The sequence below is a fragment of the Mus caroli genome, chromosome 2, assembly GCF_900094665.2.
Source record: "Mus caroli chromosome 2, CAROLI_EIJ_v1.1, whole genome shotgun sequence".
Lineage (NCBI taxonomy): Eukaryota > Metazoa > Chordata > Mammalia > Rodentia > Muridae > Mus > Mus caroli.
Window position 1 is genome coordinate 6205176 of NC_034571.1, and position 6543 is coordinate 6211718.

Genomic DNA, 6543 nt, shown 5'->3' on the forward strand with positions numbered 1-6543 from the left:
GGAAGGAAGGAAGGAAGGAAGGAAGGAAGGAAGGAAGGAAGGAAGGAAGGAAGGAAGGAAGGGAGGGAGGGAGGGAGGGAGGGAGGAAGGAAGGAAGGAAGAGAAAGAAAGAATGAAAGAAAGAAAGAGAAAAAGAAAACAAAAGAAAGAGAGAAAGCAAATGAAAGAAAGAAAGAAAGAAAGAGAGAAAGAAAACAAAAGAAAGAGGGAGAGAAAGAAAGAAAGAAAGAAAGAAAGAAAGAAAGAAAGAAAGAGAGAAAGAAAACAAAAGAAAGAGGGAGAGAGGGAAAGAAAGAAAGAAAGAAAGAGAGAGAGAAAGAAAGAGAGAAAGAGAGAAAGAAAGAAGACAAAGGCAACAGGCCCTTGGTTATGTAGAATTTGGTAAGACAAGAGGCAGAGGGTGACAGGAAATATGAGGAAACTTGGGAGAGGAATACTGGGGAGCTTGGTGCCAGTGATGGTTTGCCTGTCTGCCAGATACTTTGGGAAATCAGGTTTGGTGTCACTTCTAGTCTTCTGAATTGCTTCCTGCTGAGAAATCTGCTCTCTTGAACTCACTGTCTCTCATTCCATATTAGGCAAAGAACAAGTCACCTGGGATGTTCACTTCCCAAGTCCAGAATTCTGTGACATCCTTTTCCCCCAAGGAACACAGACATTGACAAGGTAAGTTATCCTTGAACAAATGGTGCACAATGACTCTCATTGTGTAGGCATTAGAGCATACAGCAGAAAACATCAGATGTCTACTCTAACTACTGTAAGATCTCAGCACCAGGAACTAAAAACATATGTGCTTTATTGCTTTTCTGGGCCAGAAATAAGGGATAAAGAACAAAAGAGACTATATTGCTCAGGGTGGAGCAATTCAGAATACTTGAAGTGGTATTTAACCCGACTCCCCAAAGATCAAGCTACAGAAATGCCTGTGGCCCCCCATGCACACCACAGAAACCAGCCTTGGACAGGAATTTACCTTAAACTGAGCAATAAAGCCCTCTGAGTGGGCTGAGTCTAGACTGTGAATTTGCTGGAGGAAACAGTGGAGAAAGCAAAGGGAGAGACACCATGCTCCTTGAGGCCCATCCTGGGGACATGCTTGTCTCTGATCTCATAGGAAAGCCCCCTGCATCACCAACCTATATTTCACCCACTAAGGATCTCCCCAGAAAACATGTCAGTCTAAAACTAGAGAGACAGCCCAGTCAGAAGACCTGCATTCAAGCCCCGAAACCCACATTAAAAACTAGTAGGAGTAGGAATGAGATCTGGTGTGGTGACACACGTGTAGTCCTGGTACTTGGGAGATGGAGACAGGCTGATTCCCTGTGGTTGCTGGCCAGCCAGCCTCCTACTTGGCAACTTGCAGCTCAGCATGAGACACTGTCTCAACAGAGAAGGTGAATGGTGCCTAGGACATGCTACCAGAGGACCTCTCTGGTCTCTCCACATGTGTGTGCGCATGTGTGTGTGTGTGTGTGTGTGTGTGTGTGTGTGTGTGTGTGTGTGTGAAGGGTGGCACCACTCCATTTGGGGTAGTAAATTCACTTTGAGTTATTCAATTTGGACTTAACCTCAGGGCTTGCCAGTGACAACATACCTCACATATTTTCACCTGTGCCTGCTTAAACTCTCCTATCTGAAAACAAAATAATCCTCCCCACCTTCTGTGGTTTCTGTGATAACTTCTTTCACCTCTTGACAGCCTATGACTTCCACCCCAGGCTAGCCCCAGATAGGCCTAGATCAGTTGTGTCTGAATCTCAGCTATTACAAGTGATAAGATTTTTAATATAGGTTCTAATCATCTAGAAAGTTCAGCCTCCCAAGGTTACAAGGTTCCAAAACAAACCTACTTGTGTATGGAGTACATTTATGCCCAAAGGACAAAGATGCACAACATCTCTTACAGGTCTTGATGCCTCTGGACCCATAGAGCTGCCTTCTGTGCAGAGCGAGGTAGTAACAGCCCTCATCAGCAAATCTAAGAGTAGCCCCCAGGAGGCTCTATAGACTTTCCTATTTGAAACTGTCCACTACTTGTGTTGCATATGTTTGAGCACCTCAATGAGGAAGTCAGATTCACCACCCCACCCCCCAAATGATATTCTTATTTGCTTAGGATATGTCAATACTCAGGAAAGTACAGAGACCATACATACACAGCTTGTCATACAGAGTATTAAGAAGGCATATTTAGTATTAAGAACAATTCAAAGCTTAATATATCTTATGCCCCCCCCCCACTTCACTCGCTGGGAAACACTTGACAATTTCTGAGGGTGTCACTACAAGTCATGACTGAGGTTAAAGAACTGCCGGTGTCTGATAGATCAAGGTGGCCGAACATCCTACAGAGTGCACACAAACATCTCAGAGAGTATTCTGACCTGAAGGGTAATTTTAGAAACTAGAGAGATAAGTCAGTTGGTAGACTGCTCGCCACGTGAGCATGAGGACCTGAGTCTCGATCCTTGGCATCCACATGGAAAGCCAGCCATGAGAACACACACCGATGAGTCCCACACTGGACAGGCAGAGACAGAGCATCCATGGAGCTCTCAAACCAGCCAGTCCAGCCAATCTCTGAGCTTATGCTGAGAGACCCTGTCTCAAAATGTCGGATGAAGAGGAGACATGATTAATGTTATATAAATATATGTAAAGTTATGAAGGAACAATTTTAAATGTTTTATAAATACAGGGGAGAGAGATGCAAAGGGCAACAACTCACTCCTATACCCCTTTCCCATGGATGTGTGTGTATACACCACACACACAAACACAGGCTTTTCTTAAAGTATGGATTTAGGCAAGACATCATTTTTTGTGCCTTGATGTTCAGTATCTGCAAAATGGGGGTGATTGTGTGTTATTTGTTCCTCCTTTCTCTCTTCTCTTCCATGGGAGCGGCTAATGAATGTTTGCCAAGTACTTTGAAGATCCTAATTACTGTTATCCCTGGGATATCAGTTTAAGATTGCTTGGCACCAGGGAATCTGGCAGACAGTGAGATACAGGGCAACAGGAGCCAGCCCCATCACCGTGCCTGCTAGTTATCCTTCTCAAAGGGCAGTATCAAGCCCCTGGGCCTCAATTACCCCAAGCCAAATTACTTAAATCAACTCTAGAATCTGCTGAAGGAAACCCGGAGTTCTCACAATTAAATCATAAGCCTTTCCAAAAGTCAAGGACCCAGGACTTCGGCAGAGGGCCCGAGAAGCCAAAGATGAGGATTCAGAACAATCATAGCATAGAGCGAACATTCAGTGATTGTCTGCTCGTGCTAATTCAGGTAGTGTGTCTAACAAGACCAGGAAGAGCTCAGCTCCAGAGTTGCCAAGGAGATTCAGCACGTGAAGACGGTTCCCCAGTGACCACTGTTCAGTGTTCCCTGTAAACCTGCCTCTGTATGCCTGTGAGGCAGCTCACATGGTTGCTTATGGAGACTGGAGATTAACCTCTAGTGTGGTTCTGCAGGAGCTGAGCAACATGTTTTTCTGAGACAGGATCTCTGATTTTTACGTGGAACTCACGAGTTCAGCTGGATGGGCTGGTAAGGCATCCTCCCGTCTCTGCTTCCCAGCATGGGGATTACAAGGGAACACCAGCATCTTCAGCTTCTTATATGGATGCTGCTGGTTGAACTAGGATTCTCATATGTGCATGGTACAATCTTTACAGCTGAGCCATCTCCACAGCCCCAAGCATGGCTCTTTTAAAAGATAATGCCTATGGGATTAGAGAGATTGCTCAGCGATTAAGAGCCTGGACTCTCTTGTATGGGATCTGAGTTTAGTTCCCAGCACCAATACCAAGTGGCAAAAAAAAAAATCTCCTATCAGTCCAGCTTCGAGAGACCTGACTCCCTCTTTTGACCTTTGAGGGCACGTGTGCTCACATGTTCATATACCATCACATAGACACGCATGCACATCCATCATTAAAAAATTCAAATAAGTATAAATACAAAAAGCGGATCTGCTGGATGACTACCAGCTATATTCTCACAAAGTTCTTGGAAACCAGAACTTTACCTTCACCATCCAACAGAAGGGCTCTCAAATACCTTCCCCTCCCATCACCACATACTGAGCCTGAGTCACACACAGGCTAGGTAGGCCATGTGTGACCCACCTATGAGGGGCCCTGAGCACACGGGACCATAAGAGCTTTAGTGAACAGCACCAAAAACACAGAGATGTGGTTTCTTACCCCAGTGGAGCTTCCAACTGGCTTGAGAAGTCAGAGGGAAAGGGTATGGGAAGGGCTAACCAGGTACCCCATGATTGGGAAACAGAAATGGGGACAGAGTGTAAAGGAAAGAGTCTACCCTCCCTCTCAGGCCCTTACCAACTGCAACACCACTCAGACATTGGTTTTGTTGTTGCCCAACTGTACAGCTACAGACACAAGAGGCACTCACTGATCAAGAGGCACCTGAACTTGAACTTATGCTTCTCAAACCTGAGCCTGAGAGTGTGCACTTCTAACCAGTTCTCTGAACAGTTCTGATGGAGCCAGGAGGAGGTCTTCACTGACGGCCATGGAATAGGGGAACAATTAGATAATGCTAGAAACACAGCATCCCTTGTGGGAAAATCATTTTGGTATGTTAGAAATGCTTTATCTATGTCACTCAACACTTGCCTTTCTGTGTTAAGAGGTGGTGGGACCTTTAAGAAGAGGGTCCTTTGGGAAGTCATTGACTCACTGAGGATATTACCCTAAGAAGGCATTAGTGGGGTTCTCATGGGATCCTGAATTAGTTCTAGCAAGCAGCTTATTTATAAAGGAAGCTTGGTCTTTGCTCACTCCTGTCTCTCTTGCAGTATCTCCTTCATCAAGAAAGCTTCCCCAGAGCTGGCTGGATGTTGGACCACACCCTTGAAAGCACAGAACTCTCAGATAAATAAACCTCTTTTTTTTTAGAAACTACCAAGCCTCTAGTATCTTGATATAGTAACAGAAATAAGACTGATATAATTATTTAGCATCCATAGCCAACCAAAGGCTAATAGGAAGCCTGGGCTTTGGAAGTGAACTTGGGCATTAGCATCCTGTGCAGTTGACATACTCTTTCTAGGTTCTCAACATCAGACACTCAGGAAGTCTCCAAGATCCAGCTCTAACTAGATAGATACATCTTGAACTTCCACTAGGTGCCAGGGGCTCTGTTGTGCTACCCGCCCACTGGAATATTCACATCATGGTGAGGGGTCAGAGTTCAGTTGGACAAAATGAGGTTTTTCTAACATGACTTAGAGGGAAGGAGATGATCATGGATCTCACAGGAGACTTAACACTCACATACAGCACACAGCCCAAAGTGACCTAGCACAGGAAGGGGTGGAGGCCAGAAAAAGGGACCTACGGTGAAAAACAACTCAAGGCAGAGGACAGATAAAACACTCTGTGGTTAGCTCCAAACCATAGGAATCGAATCAATTCTGGAAAGTGGTCTCCTCCCAGATCTGCGAGCTTCTTTCTTGTATGTGTGACCATCATCTTTTACTTGTCTGAGCAGCTAAGAAATCACACTGTGCCTCCAGTCCCGTTTTGACATTTGAGATTCCTATTGAATGCACCCTAGAAAAGATATCCTTTCACTCGGGGCAGGAATGAGTTCATCTTTGCGCCGAATACTGTCTGCCAGCAACGTTCCTTTTTATTTCATTTTAATGAGCGAGGCTGAAAAGTAAGTCCCCAGATGAAACTGCCAGGGAAATCCAAGACCGCCGATACAAGTATTAACTCAGTTGAAATGTATTATTAATACTAATGCCTAGCTCTGTTGTAGCATTTTCTGGCTTCAAAGCCATTTACAAACATCAACTAATTAATCCTTACTTCAGCATGATGAGGTCATTAAGTCTCATTATCCCTATTTTGCAGAGCGGGAAACTGAGGCACCCAAAGGTTAAGCACCTCGCCCAAGGCCACAGAAACGGTATACGTTCCGTATCCCAAGCACTTCTTAATTTAGATGCTCAAATTCTTCTCCAAGCTAGGGAAGACTCAAACTTTTTCGGCAGTTTGAATCATTTCTCTAAAGCCAGCTAGATAGATCCATGGAGAAGGGCCTGGCCCACGCTTTTACAGCACCTTGTTACACAAAATCAAAATTGTATTTTTCTTTAGTGTTTTCCTTCCACATTATTTTGTTTTAAGTGCGCTGACTTAGGGAAAGGGCCAAAGGATTTTAATGATGTATGAAATAAATAATACAAAATAATGGTAATAAAACCTTCTGCCCACACAGAGAGAATACAAGCTTGGTGTTTGGAGTCGAGTTTTCTTTTCCCCTTCTCATGCTATGTCTTGTAGGTCTGCTGCAGCCAAAAACTTCTTTTTATTCTTCTTTTTTTTTTTTTTTTTTTTTTTTTTTTTCATTGGAAACTTAGCAGGCTCAGCCAAAAGGGTGAACTGTATCTCTATTTCTCTTTTTCAAATGCTAGCCTCTTTACCAGTCCCCCAGACTTCTCACAGATGCCCAGTCCCACCAGAGAGCATCCTTCCTGGTTTTATTTGCTTTGTTTTTTC